A 27749-nucleotide genomic window follows, 5' to 3' on the forward strand; every position below is an offset into this window, starting at 1 on the left:
CTCAGTAATTTGACTCGTGGTTGCTCTGTCACTAGTCATGTCTCGTGTAATTTATTAAATATCACGAACCAATATAATCTTGAAGTGGTTTGTTTTATGACATCTATAACAAGTAAGTTGTCACAATTACAAAAGCATTCAAGTGCTGCCTTTTTCCAAGCAGCAGGTTTGTGCTTTTGAGCTTTTATTTTAGCCACGCACAAGAGTCCTTCGCTTTTGTGGAGAGATGGTCAGGATGGCTGCATAGAGCAGAAAGCCGACAACATGGAAGACATCTGTAAGAAAAAAAAATTAATAATGTGAACAAGCTGACAATTATGATCTGATGTTAACGTGTTTCGGCTCCGAAATATTTAAGTTACTGCTATAACGGTAGGCTCTATACTATGAAGTTGACATCTGTGAACAAGCGATTACACAAAAAAAGCTTGTGAGGCCATTCGAAGCCGGCTTTGCGGGATCAGGCAACTGAGGCAGCGACAGGAAGAGGCGCGTTGCTTACTGTTCCCAGTAGTCTGAATAGTCCTGTTGGAAGTGCAACCCAGGATGGATCCTATGCCTTAAGTACAGCCCATACTACAGGCTCAGCCCCCTACGCTGTCTTGTCCGCGGTCCACAGTGGCCACCTTCATGGATAGACATTTATTTGCTGCGTTAGCATTCTTAGGCTTCTTCATGCGTTTTTCTGTAATTACCTGTCTAGGCTTCTACGATCATACGTGTCTATCCGTTTTTCCGCCTACCTGGGTAACTGTGCAGTCCGTAGCCAAATGGGTAGCGCATCAGCCTTCTGTGCTGCTGTGGTAAGCGTTACAAATCACGCATTCAACTGAATTGGGTCACTGAGTATGTGGTACTGTTTGCATACGTGCCGCTCATTAACAGACCTCTATTACGCCTACAAGGGTCACTGTAGATGCTTGTGTAGGTGCCGCTTTAACTGAATTAACACGGCAAGCTGGGCGAGTTGGTGATCGAACATGTTTGTATGGGTGGGCAGCGCAAGCCGGACGAAAGATGAGAGGAAGTACTGTAGGGGTTGCAGTACGGGACTTCGCGGAATGAAAACCCCAACTTGGGAGGGATTTAATTACATATTATGTACAGGGAGGTGAGCGACAAGTGACAGTCGTACAGACATTACGGGCCAGCAGCAACTCGGACGCTGCGGCCCGCGGCAAGAAGTTCGAGAGAGGTGAATCAGGGAATCAGGGCATATCCCAGAATGCTCAGGTCTCTCTGGAAGGCTTCTTATAAGCCCTTCGAGCACTGCAAGTCACGTCATGTTTGACCAATGGGAGAGTCCACTCCGATGACGCCACTTGCAGCCAATGGTAGGCGCCCGTGTCGCGTGGCACACCTGTCGGGGCTCTCTGCGGTCTTGCCACGCAGACTGGTAATCCACTTGTAGGCTGGAGAAGGAGCGGGGAGGGCGCTCGTGCACCTGCTTCATTGTCGGATGCCCACCTGCTAATCCCGGCGGCGCAGGAACTTGTTGGCACGTAAACTTGTTGCCTCGGCCGCTTCTCTGGAATGCGCTTTCCTGCTTTTGCATTCCTCAATTAGCTGTGCTGCCACTCGAAGCGGTTTGGGGAACTCGAAGTAGCCTCAGGAACCAGCTCCATATCTAACAGCTCGTCCTCGCCCCGGTTGTTCTGAATGGCCGGTGAACTCAATTCGCTGGCCAGGAGGAACGCTGAAAGAAGCTGCAGGGTACTGGGGTCGAGCCTCGTTTGACGAACTTCGGGATCCTAGGCCCTGGAGAACAAACGTCAAACAAACAAAACAGCACAGCGCTGCACCACGCGTAAGCGCAGGCTCTTCACCCCTGACTCGCCAGACTATTACTGAGTCAAAATCAACCCTGATCTTTTAGTTCCCCAATTTTGACAACAGTTCCAACCACCCTTCCAAACAGCTATCCATTTCTCCTCGATTGCCGACAAGACCAGAGTACTATTGTTGTTGCAAAACAAAAGGGTCGTTGATGATGCAAACAACAAATGAAAACAGCCGAACATAACATAAGTGGCCTAACTACACGAACAGCATGTTTCCAATCTATCGCAGTGGCGTACTTATCACACGTATTGGTGCCACTGAACAATCTGGTCAACCTCACAAGTACGTAATCACAAGTGCACCAGCCTTGTGGTCACTAAACAGAACGCGTACTTGCATTGTAGGCAAACTTTTCATTCACGCTTACTCACGTTTCTTTCCTGAAAGTCCTACAGGACACGTGACATAAACGAACAATTAAACTTGCGGGACTTACACACTCCGCAGAACTCTTAAACTAATGCGTCTTTTAATAACTCGTTCCACGCGTACTTATAATAGAAGTCAGAATACGGCTGCCCTCCAGACACGAGCAACCCAGTCATAAATCTGCTTCCTTCCGTCCACACAGGACACGCGCTAAAGGAACTAAGAACGCCTCTCAGTGCAACTCATGCACTCACTGAAAATCTACGCGCTTAACCTTAGAAAATTCAACACTTAAAAAGAAAGAAGGTTAAATAACACACGCGCTTTACCATAGGCCTTTCGACGATAACCTTGACCTTTAGGTTACTCACAAACAAAAAAAAAAAGCCTATCTACTTATTAATGAACATCTCGCGAGACTACATGTTTACACAAACCTCATCTTTCAAATCTCGAGCTTCTCAAACGAAAACAAACAAAGCTCAAACCTTTACATATTGAAAGAAATCCTAGCCTCAAATCGCGAAAACTTTCCGATGCTCAAAATAACAAACAAAATAACACGTTTTACTACGGAAGCTCTCTTGGCCTCCCTTTCCAAACGCTTATGTCTGACTCATACTTTGAGTCTAACCCGGGGTGGACGTGGTCTGAAAGCTACTCTGGCTGCCGAGAGACAACAAAAGGGCTGATTCACTATCAGCTCCCCCAAGACGTTACGGTCTCCTGCCAATTTGCGTCCCCGCGCCCCGCTTTCAACACAAACTCGATTGACCGCGTCGCTACTCCCCACCTGGTCTCGTCCTGCCACCTTGCGTTTCTTCGAACTGCACGCTGAGCTATAAAAAGAACTACGGAACGACGAGGAGCTTAACTGCCCCGTGCCCTTTGTCCGCGTCCGCGCAGAACATTCTTCGCGGTCCCCCTTTGACCGGTGGCTCGACCATTTTGGATGCGTCAACATCGTCCTAGACGACCGCACCTTCTTCCTCGCGCCCTGCCCTTTTGGGTTTCTCGCCATCTTTGGCGGCGCTACATTAATTACCGACTTTCGGTTTTTACCGCGCTTCTTTTTAAGGCGCTTTCTCTTTGCACTAGCCTTCATGTCGCCTTCTCGTGCCTCGTGCTGGCCGGTACACATTTCGTCGGCCCGGATCGGCCTCTTACCCGCACAGTCTGAGTGATTTACATTTAAATCTACTCTCACTTTGCCTCGACTGGCGGACAGCTCAACCGACTCTGGCACAATGCAGTAGGCTTTACTCGAGTAAGACAACTCGCACTCTTGCGAACTGCCCTCTACTACATTGCCCAGCTCACGCTGTGAATCGGCACACAGCCCGTCGGTATCGCTCGCTGTCTCACGCGCACAGTCCGAATGATTAACGACTGAATCATCCCTCTCTAGGCTATCTAGACTGGCGGAGAGCCGCACCGATCCCTGGACAATGCAGTTGTTCTCTCGTGGACTACGGAGCTCGCCATCCCGAGAACTACTCTCAACTGCATCGCTCAGTTCGCACTTCACTTCTGCACGCAGATCTGACCTGACATGGGTGCTCGCTTCTGTCGGGTCAACAGTACCCTTTTCTTCGCTAGCAACCTCGCTAACATTACCAGCGACGCACACGCTCGGTAACTGTGCCAATTTGTTCGCAGCTGGCCTAGCTGTCTCCACAGTCATCTGTTGGCACAGCACCTCGTCGCTCTTACTACGGCCTTTAACGGCCTCTGTTGCCACTAAGGCATCGTTAGCAGCTAGCCCTTTCCCTTCACCTATGACTCTGCAGCTAATCTCACAGGCACTACTCTTTTCGTCGGCTTCTGGCGAAAGTCCGCTAGACACTTCCTCATTCTTTCGCTCTGTACTACCTACAGAATTCTCAGACAGCCGTTGTCTGTGTGCCATTAACTGATCACAATACTGTATCTCTTTGATCAGTGCTGCCTTCTCTCTCTCATACTTTTCCTGTCGCTCACGTTCGCGTTCATTCTCACGTCCGTGACGCTCACACCTAAGAGTAAGTTCTTGAAGCTCCTGCTTCCGTTCATTCTCGCGTTCTTCACGCTGACGCTCACTCCTAAGCTCACGACGCTCTCGCAAACGTACACGACGCACACGCTCCCGTGGCTCCTGTATCACTTCCCAAGCAAGCTCAATGCTTTGGTCATCATTGCCACTATCATTAATCGCCTTTATGATAGCTGGCGTTTCCATCCGTTCGTCCGCCTCAACTCCCAAATCGTCGCACACCAACAACAAGTCTAACCTCGTCAACCTTCTAAGATCCATGGCAGCTGCCCCGACAGGTGGTTAAAACTGTTTTCCTTAATTAATTTGTGCAAATACACAGTGCATCAAACTCCCGATTCCCAGAACTATCAAAATTGAACACACAACCTTTGAGTCTGGCGAATCATAAGGAAAAAAACCACGCGCTCACTTACGGTTACAGCACCCTGCCATCCGGTTCATTCGTCCGCTGTTCCCGGTTCCTTCCGGACTCCCTGGGTCGAAGGCTCGCTCCTTCTTCGATACCACCAGTCTCTTCGGACCTCTTTCGACGAAGGCTCTCTCTTCTTCGCTCTTCCCGGTTCCTTAGGATCTCTCTCGACGAAGGTTGATACGTAGCGCTGCCACCAGCTGATGCATTCGGAGGCGATCCTACCGCTGCCAACCAGATGTAGGGGTTGCAGTACGGGACTTCGCGGAATGAAAACCCCAACTTGGGAGGATTTATTTTACATTATGTACAGGGAGGTGAGCGACAAGTGACAGTCGTACAGACATTACGGGCCAGCAGCAACTCGGACGCTGCGGCCCGCGGCAAGAAGTTCGAGAGAGGTGAATCAGGGAATCAGGGCATATCCCAGAATGCTCAGGTCTCTCTGGAAGGCTTCTTATAAGCCCTTCGAGCACTGCAAGTCACGTCATGTTTGACCAATGGGAGAGTCCACTCCGATGACGCCACTTGCAGCCAATGGTAGGCGCCCGTGTCGCGTGGCACACCTGTCGGGGCTCTCTGCGGTCTTGCCACGCAGACTGGTAATCCACTTGTAGGCTGGAGAAGGAGCGGGGAGGGCGCTCGTGCACCTGCTTCATTGTCGGATGCCCACCTGCTAATCCCGGCGGCGCAGGAACTTGTTGGCACGTAAACTTGTTGCCTCGGCCGCTTCTCTGGAATGCGCTTTCCTGCTTTTGCATTCCTCAATTAGCTGTGCTGCCACTCGAAGCGGTTTGGGGAACTCGAAGTAGCCTCAGGAACCAGCTCCATATCTAACAGTACACAATACGAGCGCAGATTAACAACTGGTTTATTTTTTTAAACAAGGGAGTACAATATACAGAAAATTTAAAGACGTGTGAAGTGACGGGTACAAGGGTGAACGGGTGTTAGCCTAGCTTGCATATAAAAAACTCATTTTCTTATCCAGCAGAGTGTAGAAGTCTGGCTGACGCGTGCGCCTGAGTTTACATGCCTAAAGTAGGTTTCCGCAATCTCGCGGTTGATGGGATTCATGCTTTTATACAATATTTCGATTCTTCCAATTTCCGCTTATATTCAATGAAACTATCTGACGGCCACTTGAAGCATTGGATTTTTGCCAACTATGTCAGCGCTAGTTTTTAACCAACCTCTTTCATGCCACTTTAGGTCACTGGGCATGTGTCAGTCAGTGTGTCGCTGTTGGCTAAACGTCTTTGACGTCTACATGGATGCTATTTAAACGTCACTAATTACGTGCCACTCTAAATTGGCTATACATATCCCGCACATTAGAATGCTGGGCGAAATCAAACCCACATTAGAAACATTCCTCAAAGAGAGCAATCTCGCGATTAGCAGACTTCGCTACAAATGGACTCGGTATGTGCCGTTTTTCAATGAACGCCTTCCACGCCAACACCTTAACGAGCTGCGCTATAAATGCAGTGGGCATGTGCCGCTCGTCAATGATTATCTCGCCAACTGGGGTCACTGAGTATGTGTCACTATGTGTACGGCAAGTGATGGAACAATTATCAGCAATGAGAGGCGCCAGCATGCCACAATTCTTATCTCGCAGGCCACGCGCGGACTTCTTGACAGCGCCAATATATGGAGCAGGGCGTACAGAAAGAATCGCGAGACAGGAGCTCGGTTGTCACATTATGCGTTTCTCAGCGTTTGCACGCACCGGCGGGCTATGTGTTTCGTAGGCTACGCGCAAGCTACGCGACGGCACTACAAGATGGCGCAGAGGGTTTTTCGAGAAACGAAGAAAGAGGAGTTCCACTGTGATACACGCCTTACAAAGAACAGTTTTCGAGTGTGGCAATTGACTCAATCATAAATGCATTAACGTCGACAGTATCGTCAGCTAGGTTCTGTTGAATATTTTTCTACTGTCTATTGTTTTTTTAAGTCTATTGCGACATGTGGATCTTATATAAACGTATTTTACAGCCTGCCCAAGTAGATTAAAATATTGTATGTTTTTCCAATGATCATTTTATTGAGTAGGCAAGATATAGATTGGCAGCTCGGCTGAAGGATAAAACATAAAATTATAGTATGCAATTACTGCTCGCTGATATTTTCACTGCCGTCCAAATGGGTGCAGGTATACGATGGCTTTGCCATAGTAACTTTTGCCATCGCTGGGTAATGCCGCGAATAATGGCGAGCATCGTGTTTATACATAAAATGCCAGCCTTTACCCAACGTTGATGCCGCAATTAAGGTGCCAAATTCTGTCCATAATCACTTACATTTATTTGGTTAGGGTTATGTAGTTCTTGCGCTTTCGAGCAAAATATATTATGGGACCAGCGTGTGTGCCAGTTCTGTGAGAATCAGGCTGCACGTGGTGCAGCTGTCGTGTTGTCAAGTAGCACTGCTGACCGGCTGCCGTGACATGACCTCAACGACAGGTTGAACACGGGCGGCCGCCTGCGGATTTATTAGGTCGAATGCAAGTGCGAGCGGTCCTTATCACATGCTATGACACTAACGTGTCTCGATACATGCGAACACTTGTAAACTAGAAGCCCCTCACCATTGTGGCATCCACGGTTATGAAATCGGGGCAGTTGTCACATCGCATTTGAAGGGTTCTCCAGTATGAGCTCGTCCACTTAGTTGTTAAAGATTTAACTTATCCCATGTTGATTCATAGTGACACGTGTACTTATCTTTACCGGGCGACCAGGTTTCGCCGCCTAACAAATGTAATCGCACAGCGAGGGACGCGCATGCATCCGAAGTTTCTGGAAAGTTATCGATGCTTCCATCCGGCTGTCTGTTGTCGCCGAACCCTGTCTTATCTGATTTCTTCGCGTGACGCGAATGGTGTAGAACTTTGTGGAAGGCACGCGGGTCCGAACGATTAGTCTAGAACATTCGACGACTGCAGTATAAAAGCCGACACGCCTGACCCGCTGATCTGATTTTCGACGATCGCCGACTGTGTTCGCCGCTATCGTTGTGCTTTAAGTGTACCCTGTTTTGTGGGCACAGGTTCGCCCAATAAAAGCCAGTTTGTCTTTCACAGTACTGCTACTGTGTTCTTTAACGTCACTACCACGTGACATCTGGTGGAGGTGCTTTTGGTCCATGTACCGCACGCCCCCGACAAGCCGTGATCCAAGCCCGGACCGTAAAGAGAGCACCAACGTAGTCACGGACCATCGAGTAAGCCGTCGTCTACAACAGCTGCCCCCGGAGCACGGACTTCTGCCTGAGAAGACCAAGACGATTGTGGCCAAGACAACCACAATGGCTGCCCCAGTCTCCCCATCGTACTTCAACGACCCAGAGAGCCCCCTACCTTCCGTGGAGCTACGTCGGAGGATCCTGAAACCTGGCTCTAAACCTTCGAAAGGATCTCGACCTTCAATAGCTGGGCCTCTGAAGATAAGCTCCGACACGTGTACTTCTCCTTGGAAGATGCCGCGAGGACTTGGTTCGAGAACCGGGAGTCCACCCTAGCAACATGGGACCTGTTCCGCAGTAACTTCCTGAGGACGTTCACGAGCGTTGTCCGAAAAGAAAGGGCCGAAGTTCTGCTGGAAACCCGAGGCCAACTACCTAATGAGACCATCGCTATCATTACAGAAGAGATGACCCGTCTTTTCCGGCACGCCGACCCGGAAATGTCCGAAGAGAAAAAAGTGCGTTTCTTGATGCGAGGCGTAAAGCAAGAACTTTTCGCCGGACTAATCCGAAACCCACCGAAGACCGTAGCCGAGTTCGTGACAGAGGCTACGGCGATTGAGAAAACGTTAGAAATGCGCACTAGGCAATATAACCGCCAAGTGCTCACGCCTCAGTGCGCCGTCCAAGCGCTGGGCTCCGTTGATCTCCAAGAGACCATAAGGGCCATTGTGCGCGAAGAACTCCGCAAGGTCTTGAATTCGTCGCAGCCTCAAGTAGCCTCGATTGCTGGCATCGTGAAAGATGAGGTTCAGCGATCACTGGGAGCTCCTGAGGTGCAACCTGAATTACCGCAGCCCCAGCCAGAAGCGATGACCTACGCCGCCGTCGCACGCCGTCAAGGGCCCCCGCCGCGACCGCGCCAGGGCCCTGTCACGCCGCAGTTCCGTCGTCCGCCGCCGCTGCCGCCGCCGCCAGCACGACCACCCGTCGCCCAGCGCACCTACGCGAGGAAGACGAACATTTGGCGCACCCCCGACCACCGCCCGCTCTGCTACCACTGCGGCGAAGCCGGCCACGTCTACCGACGATGCCCATACCGGGAGTTGGGACTGCGAGGTTTCGCCGTCAACGCTCCGCGCCCGCAGCAAGGTGAACGCCCTCGTGATATCGCCGACTACCTCGCCGCCACTCAGTGGAACCCTCGACGACCATCCCGTTCGCCGTCACCAGGCCGCTACCTGTCACCGCAGCGCCGACCATACAGCGGCCCAGCCCGGGGCCGCTCTGCGAGCCCATATCCGGAAAACTAAAAGCAGCAACCGATGGAGGTGCGGTTGCTGTTCGTCGAACTGACGAAGATCCTCCGCCGCCGACGAAAACGACGAAGGAACTATCTCGACGACCTAATGAAGACACGCCGCATTCCCGACGAAGTCAGCAAACCAAGACTACACCGACGAAAGACGACTTGACGACGCGACGTTCCAGTTTCAGTTCAACACGACGCAGCCGTGATCCGACGCCAAGACCTAACTGCAACGCCAGACAAAGAACCACCGACCTCGACGTGCTTCTCGACGGCCACGCAGTTACCGCCTTAGTGGACACCGGTGCTGATTACTCCGTCATGAGTGGACACATCGCCTCCCAGTTGAAGAAGGTTAAGACTGCATGGGAAGGCCCTCAAATTCGGACCGCTGGAGGACACCTGATTACGCCGACTGGAATCTGCACGGCAAGAATTACCGTTCATGACCGGACTTACCCTGCCACCTTCGTTATCCTCCAACAGTGTTCACGCGACGTCATTCTCGGCATGGACTTCCTAAACCAACATGGCGCAGTCATCGACTTGAAGTCGAAGTCCATAACCCTGTCTGACGATCAAGCGATACCGCCGGAGAGCCCTCGTAGTCACCACGCCTTGAGTGTGCTCGAAGATCAAGTGAGCATCCCGCCTCGCTCCAGCATTGTTATTTCGGTCGGCACCGAAATACCCGCTGACGTAGAAGGTGTCATCGAAGGCGACCAACGTCTACTGCTAGACCGTGAAATTTGCGTCGCAAGAGGGATCGCTCGACTCCACGGAGGGAAAACGGAAGTGATGCTAACCAACTTCAGCCAAGAGTTCAAGCACATCAGCAAGGGCATGACAATCGCGTACATCGAGGAAATTGTGGAAATGAGCAATGCCTTAGTCCTCACAGATTCTGCCGCATCTACCCCGCCGACCATTGTCCCTGAACCAGACTTCGACGTAAATCCAAGTCTCCCCATAAGCAAGCAGCAAGAGCTCAGAAGTCTTCTCCGACGATACAAGGACTGCTTTTCGACTTCATCAAAGATTCGACAAACACCAGTTGCAAAGCATCGCATAATAGCCGAAGTGTGCGCTCAACCACTCCGCCAGAGCCCTTACCGAGTTTCGACGCGAGAACGTGAAGCTATTAGGAAACAAGTCGACGAAATGCTCCGCGACGACATCATCCAGCCGTCGAAAAGCCCTTGGGCATCCCCTGTGGTCCTGGTGAAGAAAAAGGACGGAACCCTGCGTTTCTGCGTCGATTACCGTCGTCTGAACAAGATCACGAAGAAGGACGTATACCCCCTCCCACGAATAGACGACGCATTGGATCGGCTCTGCAACGCTAAATACTTCTCGTCGATGGATCTCAAGTCTGGCTACTGGCAAATAGAAGTCGACGAAAGAGATCGCGAAAAGACCGCCTTCATCACCCCAGATGGCCTCTACGAGTTCAAGGTTATGCCATTCGGACTGTGCTCGGCGCCTGCAACGTTCCAGCGCGTCATGGACACGGTTTTAGCAGGATTGAAGTGGCAGACCTGTCTCGTTTACTTGGATGACGTCGTCGTCTTCGCCGGAAATTTTGACGATCACCTTAGGCGGCTTGCAACAGTACTAGAGGCCATCAAATCATCAGGGCTAACTCTGAAGCCAGAAAAGTGCCGCTTCGCTTACGACGAGCTTCTGTTCCTAGGCCACGTCATCAGCAAATCCGGAGTACGCCCCGACCCGCAGAAAACAGCTGCCATCGCAAAGTTCCCGCAGCCCATTGACAAGAAGGCAGTGCGTAGATTCCTTGGCATGTGTGCCTACTACAGGCGCTTTGTCAAGGACTTTTCACGCATCGCTGAGCCGCTAACGCATCTAACCAAATCTGATGTCGAGTTCAAATGGCAAACGGCGCAGGCCGACGCATTTCAAGAACTAAAACGACGCATGCAGTCACCGCCGGTACTCGCACATTTCGACGAAGACGCCGATACCGAAATCCACACTGACGCCAGTAGCCTAGGCCTCGGTGCCGTCCTAGTCCAGAAGAAAGATGGGCATGAACGGGTGATATCTTATGCTAGCCGGTCGCTGTCAAAAGCGGAAGGCAATTATTCTACGACTGAAAAGGAATGCCTCGCCATCATTTGGGCTACAGCAAAATTCCGCCCATATCTATATGGCAGGCCATTCAAAGTCGTCAGCGACCATCACGCGTTGTGTTGGCTAGCTAACTTAAAGGACCCTTCAGGACGGCTGGCGAGGTGGAGCCTCAGACTGCAAGAATATGACGTCACGGTGATCTACAAGTCTGGACGAAAACACTCCGACGCCGACTGCTTATCGCGCGCCCCCATCGATCCCCCGCCGCTAGACGACGAGGACGACGATGCCTTCCTTGGGATAATAAGCGCGGAAGACTTCACTAAACAGCAACGAGCCGACCCGGAGCTAAAAGGTCTCGTCGAGTATTTGGAAGGGAACGCCGACGTTGTCCCTAGGGTATTTAAGCGCGCGTTGTCTTCGTTCACGCTACAAAACAACCTGCTCGTGAAGAAGAACTTCTCGCCAGTCCGCGCCAGCTACCTTCTTGTTGTACCGTCAGCGCTGCGTCCAGAAATATTGCACGCCCTACACGACGATCCAACTGCTGGGCACCTCGGATTCTCCCGGACGCTGTCGAGAATACAGGAAAGGTATTACTCGCCGCGTCTGACCGCCGACGTCGCCCGTTACGTCAAGACATGCCGAGACTGCCAACGACGCAAGACACCACCGACAAGGCCAGCAGGATTACTACAGCCGATCCAACCTCCTCGCCGACCATTCCAGCAGATTGGGATGGATTTGTTGGGGCCGTTTCCGATATCAACATCCGGGAATAAGTGGATCGTCGTGGCGACGGACTATCTCACCCGTTTTGCTGAAACTAAAGCTCTACCAAAAGGCAGCGCAGCCGAAGTGGCGAAATTTTTCGTCGAGAACATCCTGCTGCGACATGGTGCCCCAGAAGTCCTCATCACAGACAGAGGAACGGCTTTTACAGCAGAGCTCACCCAAGCCATTCTGCAGTACAGCCAGACAAGCCACAGGAGGACAACTGCCTACCATCCGCAGACGAATGGTCTCACAGAGCGCCTGAACAAGACCCTCGCCGATATGCTAGCAATGTACGTCGACGTCGAACACAAGACGTGGGACGCGGTCCTGCCGTACGTAACCTTTGCGTACAACACGGCGGTGCAAGAAACAACACAGATCACGCCGTTTAAGCTGGTTTACGGCAGGAACCCGACGACGACGCTTGACGCCATGCTGCCGCACGTAACTGACGAAGAGAATGTTGACGTTGCTAGCTATCTGCAGCGCGCCGAGGAAGCCCGACAGCTCGCCCGCCTGCGAATCAAGAGCCAGCAGAGGACCGACAGTCGATACTACAACCTCCGACGACGCTTCGTCGAGTACCAACCTGGCGACCGTGTTTGGGTCTGGACCCCGATACGCCGACGAGGACTCAGTGAGAAACTACTCCGACGCTATTTTGGACCCTACAAGGTCATGCGACGTATTGGCGCTCTGGACTGGTCGTGCCAGACGGCATTTCGCATTCACAGCGGCGCCGCGCACGATCTGAAGTGGTCCACGTGGTGCGCCTTAAACCCTTTTACGGACGCTGACAAACTTCGCCATTTTTTGTTCTTTTCTTTGCTACGAGTGCTTTTGTTTTCGTTTGTTTGCAGCATCGGGTCGATGCTTTTTAAGAGGGGGGTATTGACACGTGTACTTATCTTTACCGGGCGACCACGTTTCGCCGCCTAACAAATGTAATCGCACAGCGAGGGACGCGCATGCATCCGAAGTTTCTGGAAAGTTATCGATGCTTCCATCCGGCTGTCTGTTGTCGCCGAACCCTGTCTTATCTGATTTCTTCGCGTGACGCGAATGGTGTAGAACTTTGTGGAAGGCACGCGGGTCCGAACGATTAGTCTAGAACATTCGACGACTGCAGTATAAAAGCCGACACGCCTGACCCGCTGATCTGATTTTCGACGATCGCCGACTGTGTTCGCCGCTATCGTTGTGCTTTAAGTGTACCCTGTTTTGTGGGCACAGGTTCGCCCAATAAAAGCCAGTTTGTCTTTCACAGTACTGCTACTGTGTTCTTTAACGTCACTACCACGTGACAATAGTATGATCTTGTTTTGTTTGCTCAATTCTCTCAATACGAACGCTTTTAACTTTTTCGATTGTTTCCTTGCCTTATCTTCCTCCTCCCACTCTGTTCACTTTATATTGTGTCTGTGTTGCAGTCTCACACTAAAAGCTCCTGTTTAGGTCGTGTCGTGCCTTCCTGTCCCAAATTCTCACGTGCCCATTTCTGCGCTGCTTTTCATTATTGTTCCGCAATACTGCTTGTTAGTGTAGATGTTCGGGCTTGTTGGTGTGACATTTTGAAGTTTTTTCCTGTAGCGCAAATAGCACAGGGACGCAGAAGAGAAAACAGCATCTGTGGGTGCCTGTTTTCTCTTTTGCGTCGTGTGCTATTTGCGTTAGAGGAACAGACTGCAAAACGTTTGTTAACTTCCCCGGCCTTGCGTACATATCTTGATTTTCCTCGAGAGACATGTGCTAATTGAATATCCGCGTTCGGCTTACTCGCAAGAAAACATCAAATTGACATGATGTGATGCTTTCGAAGCACCAAATATGTTTAAAATATAGCTGGCTTTTCAATATTCACTTGGCACTGTTCTTTGCAGGACGCTATGTGAAGGGGGAAGGTAAGTACGCTTTATCGATAACACTGCCTATTTAAGACGTTACCCTAGAAAAATGCAGATTTTAGAACACCAGTCTCATAATTTTTAACTATTTCATAAATGCTTACGTAGCTTGTCGGTTAAGCGTGATATTGCCAGCTTCTCGATCAAGTCCTTCTACTACCGTTAGACGAGCTTCGATAATGTTGAGGATACTGAAGCTGTTTCTGTATATGCTTAATGTGCTGATTCGACAGGTGGCTGGTACTTTTAGGATAGCCTCCATGGCTATGATGTCGTGGGGGATGCAACTGATGCTTTGGCCTACTTTGCTTTGAAGAACGAAATAGTGGATTTGGCTCCGCAACAGCAAATGACCGAGCTCGCTTTTCTGTGGAGGACAGCAGAAAAGCGAATGCAGCCAAAGCAACTAAAACCGCACAGCTGGAGGGCTTCATGCTTCGTATACCAGCTCAACCTCAAGTATTCGAACCGGCATTGCTGAGGCGTTATATACAGTTCATATACAATTGGTCAGTCCTCCTTAGTCAAGTATAATCTTTTTTTGCATTGGTGTCTTGTATATACTTTTTTGTGTCACCTTAGCACAAAATATTTTTTCCTTTCCTCGAGAATGACGCATCGCCTACGGTGTCGAAGGTTGCTGAAAAACCCGCTATAGCTATCGCAGGTAGCTCCAAAATAACACAAAATTTTTGTTGAGACATCCTTGTGAAGAGATGTTTACCAACACCCACTTTTTACTTTATTTTTAAGGCGATGTATTGCTCAGCAGACAACTATTACATATTCTGTTGTTTTCTTTAATAAAAAAAGGCAAAGTATAAAAATAACTATAAAAGTATTTTTTTTTTCATTTTCGTATTCATCATGTCAATTCACTATTTCTTTGCAAGACATTTGCTGCATGAGAATATAGCTTGCAGTTTGCTATTCTGAACTGATACAAAGCCAATGCGAGATATAATCTCTGTATTGAGTTTTGTTAGCGAAGATTGTGTTCTCAAAAACATGTGAAAGACAACTGTAGAGATACTGCGTAGCCGTATAGCTGGTGTTAGCGCGAACAGAGGGCGGCAACGATGGGGTTGTCGTCACGTCATCGTGACACACACAATTTATCACAATATTATGCCGAAAGCCAGAGTCGTTGTAATACATGCGTAGAGAGAGAAAATATGGATCAGTCAAGTGCCTGAGCTAGAGAACACATGCTTGACATATATGTTGGTATTACTTGATTAATGATAATTGATTAATGATTACTTGATTGATGGCATTTATAGTCCGACGTTATCGGCGCGCGGGCGAGCGTCGTTCGCGGTCAGTCACGCTACGTCGGTTGCGCTGCGCCAGCTGAGATGCCATCCCCTCTATACTTCAACGCGGGCGCCGTCGGCTGCTATCTTCGGAGCATGCGCAGAACTTTCCCCAAGTCGCGCGCCGTCCGCAAAAGCCGTCTGCGGAGTTGTGTTGGCGCCTTTTTCTTCGCGCGCAATGCATTGTGGTGCGAGAGTTCCGCCAACTCCGACGCGCGGATGGCTCAGGAGCCATAACTGCGCCAGGCCCCGCAAACTCTCATGTTCAACAAATGGCCACAGATGGCGAAAAAATTGACCGCGCGCCGCTGCTAACAAAACCAGCATAGTAGAATCACTTCGGGATGCTTACGTTAGTTTGAACATTTTCCGCTCGAGGTGCCGTAAAAAGCGCAATATAATCTTACAAACTTTCTTTAGCAATTACCGAAGCATTTTTATTACACAAAAAAGAGGGCGAAATTATCATTGCGAATTAAATATTGTACTCTTTGTAAGGAAGTTTGTTTGTTTGTCACTATAAACGCAAATAGCGTTCAGCATTCTTCATGTGACTTCTGGCCTTGATTTAAAATTTTTGCCGGTATTTTCGAGTGCATGGTGGCAGGGATTCATTCGTTCGTGCACTCAGACTTGTTCCTTCTTTTTTGCAAAAACTAGTTTATTGCGCTTCGATGTTTCGCGTTGCTTAACCTGGGGTGAAGTGGCGTGTTTGCAAGCGGACATGTAATCCCAAAAGTTGGGTATCGGTCGTGAGCCATTCGGAACACGTCTGTATCGAAACGGGAGCTGGATTCTGGTGCGGCTGACAACGGCAATAACGGTGAGTCGTTTAACACCACTGCTTGAATCGTTATGTAATGTTCATCTCATTAACTTACAGGCAGAGACAAGTTAACGAACTAGATCCTGCACAACATATGGATGTTGAGATCCTCCGTTGCTGTTTCTTTAATAAACCGTTACTTGCGAGGCTGTCGTTATACACACACAATCGGGAAAGAAAGAGCGATATCAGAATGCGCGCCTCATTTTTCATCTTATTGTAGCCGCGGCCATAGGTGAGTGGGTAGCCTTAACAATATACACATAAAACTTTTTTTCGAGTCCGCCGGCAACTTCTTTCGTCCACAAAACGAAATAATTCTTTGGTAAAATGATGTGAATGTACACAATTTAATGTATTAAACGGTTGCAAGCCTGATAATTGACTCATATCTCGTATTTGTTGGTTCCAAATATTCTTGCTGTTCAGTTTGGTTTACCGTAGGGCATTTATTTTTGCAGTAGTGAACTAGTGCATCACGTTCGTGGAGAAAAATAATGCATCAGTTCTAATAGCTTCATGACTTTCATGCATTTGCTTGTGGAGCCAGCAGTGTGATCTCTTCCAGTGTATAAATGGACGCACAAATGTTCTCATTTCTGATCTTAATAATACTTAAGCTGTATACATGCATTGTATAGTTAGGCAGACATAAATTTATGGACAATAGCAGTATTTAATTAACGTGCGGCTTAAGCACCCTAGAACAGACAGGGTACATTTGCATGTGTTCTGTAGTCGCAAACCATTACAATATATATGTCACACCTTTTTGCATTTCATATTGTAAAATTTTGCTTTTGCGATTTCTGATTCAGTCAAAATTTCCGTTCCAGACATGCAGCTATGAGGACGGCACCAGTATAAGGCAACACACTCCACGCACTAAACAGAAGCTGCTGCCTGCTACAACAAGGTCATTGTGTGGACGTTGGCTACTACTACAAGGTAAACAACACTTCGTTCAGAAATAAATATGTTTCATATATGCTGTATTGGCTTGCTCTTTGCAGCAGATATGAATGTCTGTTCATATTTATGGTTCAGTATAATTGGTTCGAACATAAAAGAAAACACACAAGAGTTTGGCTAATCTGTACTGTATCTCATGTGTCACCGTTCTGACCCAACAGAGTCCATGCCAGGCATATCTTGGTCATCACAGGAGCTCCTATCCACACCAACAGAAAGGGGCTGGAGCCGAATTTGCAAGGCTTTTACACCACGAACAAAGACGAGCATGCAGAAGAATTTGCATGAGATATCAAGTCTGCAGATCACTGTGTCAAGACTGAAAAGAGCTTCAGCTACCATTCCACTACCATGGAAAAATTAGCTGAGTCATCCAGGTAACTCGAAAAGGACATTACAGAAATTCTTCATCTTCAGATGCACCTGCAACTTCTTATCAAGCACGGACGACGCTGGCCAAGAGTTCCGTCAGTTTGCGCTTAATCAGCTTCCTGGCCATGTCAATTCCATTTGTGCCAAGTGTAATTTTTCTTCTATAAATGCAAGCTTTTTCATTGCCCATTCTCGTTAGAGATCATTCATCCCCATCCAAACATAGAGGTGAACCGATTCTTCGCTGATACCTAATACCAGTGACTGTCTAGTACCATAACATATCTGTAGCAGTACCTCTTAGTGTATGTTGTCATGCACAACTCCTCTCCTGAAATAGCTGATGCAACATCGGCATGTGTCTTGCATTCACCTACGCACCATTTGCTATGCACCAGTTTACTTTTCTTGATGTTTTTGGCCTTCAATGCTTGCAGAGCAGAGTGGCTTCTCTCTTGAATGCAAGCTTTCTCATTTTCCATATTCCTAGTCTCGTTGATGATTGCTCTTCTTCCTCGATAGCCTGGGTCTTTGCGCAGGCTACACTGAAGTGATTGATTGCAGAATCTGGTTTTGCTGCCCCACTTGGTTGTGGTAGCTGTGTTATGTTTCTCGGATGTGGGGGCCTGGTATGTTGCATTGGTAACAGTCTCTCGAGGTAAGCATTTGCTCCTGCAGTCCGCACAGCGACATAGACTCCCAGCATACACGCACCGTAACTGGTGCTCCCGTTCGTTCTTTCCTGCCAGAGCCATAGGCAAATTGTACTTGTGGCCTGCCTCGGCCATGATTTGCTCAGAACGGAGACCAGCATATGTGCTTACTTGGTCCGACGTGTTTGAAGTTGAAAGCCACATGGGTGGAAAGGCCCACAAAATGGCTGCCGAAGGTGATGCTCACGAAAGCGACATGTCCATATTGAGACAAAGTGGGCCACCAAATGTGAGCCACACATTGGCAGCCCTCGACAGAAAAGAAACGTGCAGGTTGGAAAGGAGTTAACGCTAAAATGCCGGATAGTCCATTTCGCTGTGTTGGTTGCGGCAGCAGATGCCTTCGTCACCTGATTGCTTCGCAATGGAAGTTGCTCATCTTCAACGGCAACTGTCGGTTAAAACAGGTGCAATGCTCTGTAGAATCTGTTCGTACTGCTGGTTGTCGCTCGTTACCAGATCACCACATGCGACGAAGGCAAGCATTATGCCTGTAAGTAGACGGCTGAATGTATTCTAAGAGATCCGTGTATGTGAATGCTCACTGTTGCCATATGGTTCGTAGCCAATGTATAATGTATTCTCTGAACCTCATCCATTGATTGATTGCTGCTTCACCCGCCGTGGTTGCTCAGTGGCTATCGTGTTGGGCTGCCGAGCACGAGGTCGCGGGATAGAATCCCGGCCGCCGCGGCCGCATTTCGATGGGGATGAAATGCGAGAACACCCGTGTACTTAGATTTAGGTGCACGTTAAAGAACCCCAGGTGGTCGAAATTTCTGGAGTCCTCCACTACGGCGTGCCTCATAATCAGAAAGTGGTTCCGGCACGTTAAACCCCGTAATTTAATTTTTTAAATTACTGCTTAATTTCGCTGTCATCTTACTTGGTTACGGTCGCCGTGTGATGTTTTTCGAATATGGCAGCCAGGTCGGTTGCATTGGGAAGCAGTCTCTTGAAGTAAGCATTTGCTCCTCCAGCCCACGCAGCGACAGTGGCTCCCAATTTACACACACCGTGATTCGTGCCCTCTGTTCAGCCTTTCCTGCTGCAGCCATGGACAAATTATGCCTGTGGCCTTTCCCGGCTGCGATTAAGCCAGAACGGAGACTAGAACATGTGCTTACATGGTCCGACGTGTATGAAGTTGGGTGGAAAAGCTCGCAAAAGTGGCTGATGAAGGAGATGCCCGCGAAAGCGACTTGTCTATATTGAGACAATGTGAGACACCAAGTGTGAACCACATATTAGCGGCCCCCGAAAGAAAAGAAATGTGCAGGTTGGAAAGAAGTCAGCGCTAAAATGCCGGGTAGTCCATGTCGCTGTGCAGGCTGCAGCAGCAGACGCCTGCGTCACCCGATTGTTTTGCAATGCAAGTCGCTCATCATTAATGGCAACTATTACTGCAAACAGGTGGGACACACTGTCCAATCTGTTTCTGCTGCTGGTTGTCGCTCGTTACCAGTCTACCACATGCGACGAAAGCACGCATTATGCCTGTAAATAGGCGGCTGAATGTATCCTAAGAGACCCGTGTATGTGAATGCTCACTGTTGTCATATGGTTCGTAGCCAATGTATAATGTATTGCCTGAACACTATGTGGTGAATGATTGCCTTTTATTTTTGCTGTTATCTCACTTGGTGACGGTCGGCGTGTAACACTTATCGGATGTGGTGGCCTGGTCAGTTGCATTGGAAAGCAGTCTCTCGAAGTAAGCATTTGCTCCTGCAATCTGCACAGCGACATGGACTCCCAATTTACACACCGTGATTCGTGCTCCCCGTTTAGCCTTTCCTGCTGCAGCCATGGGCAAGTTGTGCCTGTTGCCTTTTTCGGCCGTGATTAAGCACGAATGGAGACCGGCATACGTCCTTACATGGTCCGACATGTGAAGTTGGGTGCAAAGGCCCGCAAAAGTGGCTGATGAAGGTGATGCCCACGAAAGGGACTTGTCCATATTGATACAATGTGGGACACCAAGTGCGAGGCACACATTAGCAGCCCGCGAAAGAAAAGTAACGTGCAGGTTGGAAAGGAGTTAGGGCTAAAATGCCGAGTAGTCCATGTTGGCTGCGGCAGCAGATGCCTGGTTCACCCGATTGCTTCGCAATGCAAGTTTCTCATCTTTAACGGTGACTGCCGCGGCAAACAGGCGGGACACTCTGTCCAATCAGCTTGCGCCGCTGGTTGTCGCTCGTTACTAGACCATGTGCGACGACAATGGCGAGCCGTTTACGAGCTCGCGTCAAAGATTCCAGCGTATCTCGACATACACATTTTATTTCTACCATTGCACGAGAATGTACACTGCTTGTCTTATGCCAATAAAGTCGCACGTTCTGTTCACTCACTTGTGGCTTGTTTGTATGGTCGTCAGTAGAGGCTCTTTGGTCTCCTGGCAATTAGAATGCACCGGCTGCGCGGCAGCCGAGGCATCGAGGCATGCCGCATTGCCGGCGGGGCGAATACGGCGCGTACGAGCGGATACAAGCGTACACGACGGGCGAAAAGCGGCCATATTGGATAATGCTCTAAAAAAAAAAAATTCGCATTTCCGCTTTCTGTTTTAGCAGCGTCATCTGGCGTCCACCTAGGTAAGTTCCATGCGCTGCCGCTGCTTATTTTCCAACCACTGCCAAAGGTACAGCTTCCCTTCTCTAAAGTTGTTCTTTTTTCTATGACCGTGCCGGGCCCGTCGGGGCACGTCGGAAGCCGCCGGTTACGTTGGCTACGCTGGCGCACCCGACTATAGAGGGGTCGTTCTCGCCGACGTGACGTGGCGTGCGCGCGCGCGGGCGTTACGTCGAACTATAAACGGTCCTTTAGTGTATCTATTGGGATTTCGTCGGTTACTTTAACATCTTATTTTTCTGCAAGTGGCTCTCAACGCAACTTAATATTCTGTTCATGAATGTACATATAATACCCGACAAACATAATTACGGTGCCACTTTTTACAAAATGTGTAGGCCTTTGCTTTTGTTAGACTTTTCTTATTAAACTTTTGGCTTTATTACTTGTACAAAGGTTTCGAGATGTGCGATAAACAGCGGTACGTAGGTATCGATTGCAGACCTGGCCTTTTGTTGATTCAAATTGTACGGCGGTAATATTAGAGAATGGGGTGGTTGTTTTCTTTGAGCAGCATCATGCTGTTTTGTTTTAATTAGTTATCAGTAATATTTGAGCAAATTTATGCGTCCTAAATTTCATAGCCGGCACCAATCGAACCGTAAATTTAATCAGCAGCGGCGTTTCACTGGCATAATGGCTGCGCGACTGCCATAGTTAGTGATCGGCCGCATCTGGCCACGTAAAGACGTGTTGCTTGGGAAAAAATGTGCTAGCTAATGCGATTTATCGTTTCGACAAAGCATAGTGTGCTCGGAGACCACCCATGAAAGCGGATTAACATGGCAGCGTCTGGGAGTGTGCACCTGTGAATAAAAAAGCGTTTTCAACTTGCAATTTGTTTGCATGCAAGGTAGGTAAAACAGATTCCTCTCGTAAAAGCAGCTGAAAAATAATACCGTATTTTCGGGATTCTCAGCACCCCCCGATTTTAAGCACCCGCCTCCAGGGGCGTAGCCAGGGGGGGGGGGGGCTTATGGGGCTTCAGCCCCCCCCCGAAATTTTTGCGTGCTGTCCATGTAACGCCGGCCAAAGCTACCCCCGGCGCCAGAAATAATTCTGAATTCTGTCGATAATGTCTTTTTCATGCTCGAAAAGACATTTCACCGCGACCATTGTGAACTCGGGCTGGATTTCGCGGCAACGCCCATGGACCGGGAGTAGCATATCGTAACGCAAGCGGCGCCATCCGAGTACAAAGTTTCAAGGGCGTTTTGATGGCGAACGGGCTCGCCGCGGAATCACACAGAGACCGCGGAATCTACGAAGCGCGTGGATGCCAATTCCGAAACTTGTTGGGTATGAAGTTCTCATAAACTTTTGAAGTGCAAGGTGCATTGACATTTCCCAAGTTGTGCTTTAAATATTCAATTTCGGAGGTTTGTGGGTTTGATGTTGTTATAAACATTGGACACCAGCTGCGCATTGACTTTTCTAAAATTACTCACGGTACACGAGCGGTGACAGCTGGTCATGCATAATACATTGGAATAAATGGCTGCTGCATATGTACGAAAACGTAACCAAGGTTCTTGATTGACAAAGTTTCATTAACATATTTGTCCTCAACATGTTCACTTCATGGCCTTTACATTTTTCGTACCAGTGGCATGCACTGCTTTGGTGGTTTCGAACTCATAAAGTACTAAAGTTCGTGTGACAGAAACACGGAAGCATTGATACAGTAAAAGCTCGTTAATTCGAACCGCAAGGGGAAGCCGCTTCAGTTCGAATTAACGAAAGTTCTAACTAACGAAAGTGAAGGAGAGCAACAGTACACTGCGATTTGGAAGCAGTAGGGCATGTCAGAAATTTGGCGTGTCAGAAAGTGATGGCGTGTGCCGCGGGCACACGCCATCTGCAAGTCGAAGCTCTGGGTCCGACTGTGCCACACTACCGATGTCCACCGAAACGAACTTTAGCCGAGGCTTAACACTATCACAATGATTCACGACGGCCGATACCTTCTAAGCTGAAAACAGAGGTGCACAACCGATGAAGACTGCCGAGACAAAGACACTGAACATTTGAAGGTGGCGAAGGCCCTGATTCGTTGGTTCTTCAATGCAAGCGCAGCTGCGACGTACTTGATTCGCTGTGTTTTGGCGCTTGCCGTGCCATCTCCGCACAACATTAGCAGCTGTACAAGATTTGCAAAGCCTCCGAGATTCGCAACGGGCAAGAAGTCTTGGAGGTTACGTAGAACGGAGAGGCGGCAGCCGCCACTGACTTCTGGCTGACCCCGCGTCGGTTAGATTTTTTTCCGATTTTGCCTTCTCTCGCCGTTCTCTCCGTTTCGGAGGCAATACAGTCTTGTGTGTAGGCAGTAGGCGCTTTTCTCTGGCCGTGTGCCAGGTGAGCGTAGTTCGAATTATCCGTGAGGGAACCTTCTCGCGTTCGAATTAACGGACTTTTTTATACATAGACTTCTGTGGAGCTTGGCCGGACCAAATCGTACAGTTCGAATTATCCATAAATTCGAATTATTTGAAGTTCGAATTAACGAGCTTTCACGTATCAGTTATATTGGCCACAATTTTTGGCACATACGAGTATATCTTCTAATGAAAAAATACATATTTTACTTGTTTTGACAGTACGTAGCATTCAAGAATTCGTTTGCAGCATCTTTGGCAATGGCAATGCAGTTATTATTCATGTATTTGATCCCTCGACAAATTGTTTAAGAATAAGCTCTGGCTCGGGCCCAACTCCGACGCGGCCTATTCAAATACATGTAAAACGCAGAAATGCTTTTCTGAGATAGCCCCTAGACCACTTTTAATGATAGTTGTGGCATTTGAGAGCGAAATTTAAATTCTAGTATCTTTTCGAAGTGGAATTTTGATTTAGGGCATGAATGTTTTAAATATTTTGAAAAATTCGAAAGTGCGAAAAAACTAGAAGAACGACGTTTACAAACTAATACCTCTGCATCACGAACAGATATCGCGGTTCTGTAAACGCCATCTATTATAAGAGTCCAACCGGACAAGTTTGGCATGTCAATTTGTATCTTGCGTAACTTGGTTACGTGGTAAACAAGGTTTCTGCAAAAGAAGTATTTCCATAATACAAAAATTCTTTAGATTCATGTGTGACATATCAGCTTTGTCCGGTGTAGATGTACTATTAAATGCGATTCTCAGAATTGTGACATAATTTTTCATTGTTGAGTTACAGAGTATTCAACGTGATAGCTTCGTTTCCTGAAATTAGCGATTTTTGCCAATTTTTAATAAAGAATTGACAACCTAAATGAAAACTTCGAAACCAGAAATCAGTAGAATTGAAGCTTTTCTCGTTTAATGCAACAAACCTAATCAAATTTGGTGCACTGGGTGCCGCGAAAAACGAATTAATTTTCTACATGAATTTACATAGGAGCACGCGAACCCCCCCCCCCCCCCCCCGAACGAAATTTCTGGCTACGCCACTGCCCCCCTCTATTTTCGCGAAAAAATTGCGAAAAAAGTTAGCATGCGAATCTAAGCACCCCCATATTTGTTAGGAAGCACGCGTAGCAAAGGCCGCCAAGCGCGCTTGCTCACTCTGTCATCGAGCCGGAGCCGTCGGAGTCCCGAGGTGGCACGGCGTCCGCGGCGCGAGTACGCCGTACAGCCGGACTGTACGGATGTATGGCGAAAGCTACAGAAAGCGTCCCCATCAACGATCGCAAACTGGATTTCAGATGCTTGGAAGCAGGTTCAAGTGGACGTTTTGGTCAAATCATTTAAGAACTGCCCAATCACAAACCACTTCGACGGAACGGAAGACGACCTGCTGTGGGATACCGAGAGCGGCGGTTCAAGCGGTGCGACGAACTCGAGTGGCAATGATAGTAACTGAGCACCCTACAGATGCGGTGGGTTAATTTTCCTTTTGAATGTTTACAAAATTAAATATTATTTCTCGCACCCGTCTCGTCGTGATGCCGCAGCGATAAGAGAGAGAGAGGGGGGGGGGTCATTTTAGATTTTTCGTATCTAAGCACCTCCCCTCAATTTGGGCATCGCGATCGTGAAAAAAAAGGGGCGCTTAGAATCGAGTAAATACAGTAGCAGCTATAGGGATATTTTTTTTTAAAGAGAATTCAAACAAGGCTCTTGTTATTTTGCCACGTTGGTAAAGTTCTGAACACGGAGTGCAGCATAAATAATAAATCGCTTTGGCTGTTTGTACATAAATAATACACTACGATAAATTACCTGCACATTAGTACAAATGTACTTTTGCTGATACAGTTGGATTAATTGCAGTTGACGCATTACAAAATTACTGTGTTTATTAGCTGGTATCTATGAAATATGTGATATAATCGAGGCTTCGTTGCGTGTAGCCCACAAAACGACACCATTGAAAGAAATGCACACTAAAAACAGTGTTGTGTGTGTGCTTTTCTGTAATGGAGCCTTTAGTGTAATATTCTTTCTCATATATGAATCATAAACTCACCTACACTTCCAGCATAGTAATTAAGGGTGCTTTTCTTTCGACTGAATCCTCCAAGACGCGGCTCATATTTGTTCACCCGTTTGGATTCTATTGTCTCTAGACGTACAAGCGTCCAGTAAATGTGTAGCCAGTAGAAGTAGCATCAGGGGCCAGAATCTTAAGAAGGTATTTTTGTGAACACTTTTTCTAGAACCACGATTTGTTCAGTATTATACTAACTTTTGTTTCTCCGTATTTGGCTTGTATGTTTGTCATGACTTCATCCTTTCTCTATTCGGGAAGACGGACAAGAGAGGATATTGTTTTGCAAGCTACCCACACCAAGCCTTAAGAAGCTCGACAGTCAACATAACGAGACGTCTTCTTGAAACATTTGCCTCACCGTGAAGTGCTTGCCGATAGAGGGATGTGAGTCCTATCAGGAGAGCAGTAGCCTGAAGCTTTGTATCACACGCAGCGGGATTGTTAAAATTTAAGATACAAACTTACTTGCGTTAAGACCACTTTATGTTAAAGGAAAATAAAATTTGACTAGAAACTTGCTTCTTTTCTAGTCATTATAGTAGCAATATCCTAATTGCTAAAGCACAATTAAACTCTGTCATCTGGCTTTGGAAATCAAAAAGACGGCACCTGAGGAAACTATATATTACGCGTTCCTGTTTAATATGTCTAAATATATTGCCATATGTGGCCCTATATATGCGCAAGAAAGAACGTTGCTCTTCAAAAAATACCTTATACTTTTATTCTGTTTGCGATATTCGGGTCTGAGTGCGTGTTTGCCAACGTTTTTCTCCCGTATTGTTGCGATATAGTAAGGACTCCTTCGCCGATTTTCTCTTCTGCAAGTATCACCAACAGCGCCATACATTGTGCTCCATTTTCCTTCCACCCCAGATGGATGTGCTAAGCTCTAAGGTGAGAACAATCGACTGAAATGAACAATGACAAACACGTACAGAAGGTAGCCAGGCCGGCAGGTGAAGCTGCATGTGCGAGCCTTGAAATATAGTCAACAAGAGATGGTACATGAGCGAGAACTCTAAGTTAATTTATTTATAGGGTCCCGAAACTTTCTTGGACATTTAATTCGACTGGCGCCCTTAGCAGTGTTCTAAGGGTTTTATTTACGCAAAGAATCCATAACTGACGGGAGCACCGGCATGCTGCCAAATTACGGAACGACATCAATATTAAAAAAAAAAAAAACGTCCTGGACACATCAATAGCTTATGTCGGCTGCCAGAAATAGGAGTCTTCATTTCATAAGAAATAACGAATAATTTACGCAGGAAAAATTTCCTCGCCTCAAGAGAGATTGTTGGTCCACTCTAGTGCAGTGAAGTTTCACTAGAATGCTTAGGAGACAGATCTAGAGTCTTAGTTATCTGCAGAACCATTTAAAATTACATTTGCTTTTGCGCTGAAATTCTCAGTGTTCTGAGGAATAATTTAGTCAACAACGCCAGACCCGGTATTGGCCACTTTAGCGATTGAATAATGTTGCAATATAATCCGCTTTTACGGCTTGTATAAACATATAGATATGCCTAAATCATACAGATATGGCAATTTATATGTGGAGGCAGGCGCCAACAACAAAAATTCGTTTGGAGAGTTTAGGTGATTGATAAAAAGAAAAGTAGTGATGATACTGCACCCTGAGATGTGGAATCAACCCGACAGACACACGTCAATCCGTACATGCCTCGTGATTGCCTCTAGAAATCTAAAGGCACCTATAGGGCAGAGAAGGAAAAGTTTATTAACTCTCGCAGAGGCTATCATAAGTTGAACAAACGGCAAATTCGGCGAGCGCTGTGTGCTTCTCTAGAGCCTTATCGTAGGCACCCTAGTGAAACAGCACTGCACTCGAGTGGATCAACGTACTCTCTTAAGGCGACCAAAATTTTTCCACCGGAATCATTCATCGTTCCTTATGAAATGAAGACTCCTACTTCTGGCGACCGACATAGTGATATATGTGTGCAGGACAGTTTTTTAATATTGATATCAGCCCGTACTTCGGCAGCACACCGGCGCTGCCGTCATTTATGTTTTTTTGTGGAAATAAAACTCCTCTGACAATGCTAAGGGCACCCCTTGAATTAAATGTCGAAGAAAGTTTGGGGGCCCTCTAAAAAAAATTGGAGTTCGCACTTATGTACCATCTCTTGTTGACCGTGTTTCGCAGCTCACACTTGCAGCTTCTCCAGATGGCCCGGCTACCTTCTGTACGTGTTTGTCATTGTTAATTTCACTCGATTGTTCTCACCTGGGAGCGTAGAGCATCCATATGTGCTGATGGAAAAATGGAGGACAATGTAGCGTGCTGTTGGCGATACTTGCAAAAGAGAAAACGGGCGAAGGAGTTCGTCATATATTGGAACAATGCAGGAGAAAAGCGTTGGCAAGCACGTACTCAGACGGCAATATCACAAAGACACACTTAAAATATAAAGCATTTTTGAACACCGAAGTTCTTTCGTGCGCATGTATGAGGCACCATACGGCAATATTTTATATATGT

General features: G+C 47.8%; 2 long non-coding RNA genes across 3 annotated transcripts in view; both read right to left on the bottom strand.

The window, feature by feature from the left end:
• Nucleotides 1-27749, bottom strand: part of LOC139049624 (uncharacterized) — an 81469-nt gene that overhangs the window by 20990 nt on the left and 32730 nt on the right. The window lies entirely within an intron of this gene.
• LOC139049625 (uncharacterized) lies at nt 29-27557 on the bottom strand. The gene is made up of 3 exons (XR_011508437.1): nt 27495-27557; nt 26880-26958; nt 29-275 (listed from the first exon to the last, which is right to left on the bottom strand). It is a non-coding gene; the product is annotated as an uncharacterized lncRNA (long non-coding RNA).

This window comes from Dermacentor albipictus, chromosome 9 (genome assembly GCF_038994185.2).
Source record: "Dermacentor albipictus isolate Rhodes 1998 colony chromosome 9, USDA_Dalb.pri_finalv2, whole genome shotgun sequence".
In the NCBI taxonomy this organism is placed as follows: Eukaryota; Metazoa; Arthropoda; class Arachnida; order Ixodida; family Ixodidae; genus Dermacentor; species Dermacentor albipictus.